This window comes from Penaeus monodon, chromosome 19 (genome assembly GCF_015228065.2).
Source record: "Penaeus monodon isolate SGIC_2016 chromosome 19, NSTDA_Pmon_1, whole genome shotgun sequence".
NCBI classification, from domain to species: Eukaryota; Metazoa; Arthropoda; class Malacostraca; order Decapoda; family Penaeidae; genus Penaeus; species Penaeus monodon.
Window position 1 is genome coordinate 37,330,188 of NC_051404.1, and position 346 is coordinate 37,330,533.

Sequence of the window (346 nt, forward strand, 5' to 3'; positions counted from 1 at the left end):
TTTTTCCCTTTTTCTTTCTTTAACTTTCCACTCTTTATTCTTTCTTTTTACATCCTCCCTTTTCAAAAAAATCATCTACAAACCCAACTTTCTAGAAGTAGACTAATTATGTTATATGTTAATTACCGCAGTATCTCCCTCGCATCTCTCAATTCCTCATTCGTTCAACCAGCGTCTCTCGCGACCTCTCTCTCCATCCATCGTCTTGTCCAGTTCAGTGTGGGGAAGTTGGGGGTTATATTGAACACATTACTCAAACCCGTCTAAGAGGTAGCAGCTCCTTTCGAGAGAATAATGAGAATTTGATGATGATCCAATTAACTGCTTTCTTGGAAGGGGGAGGGAT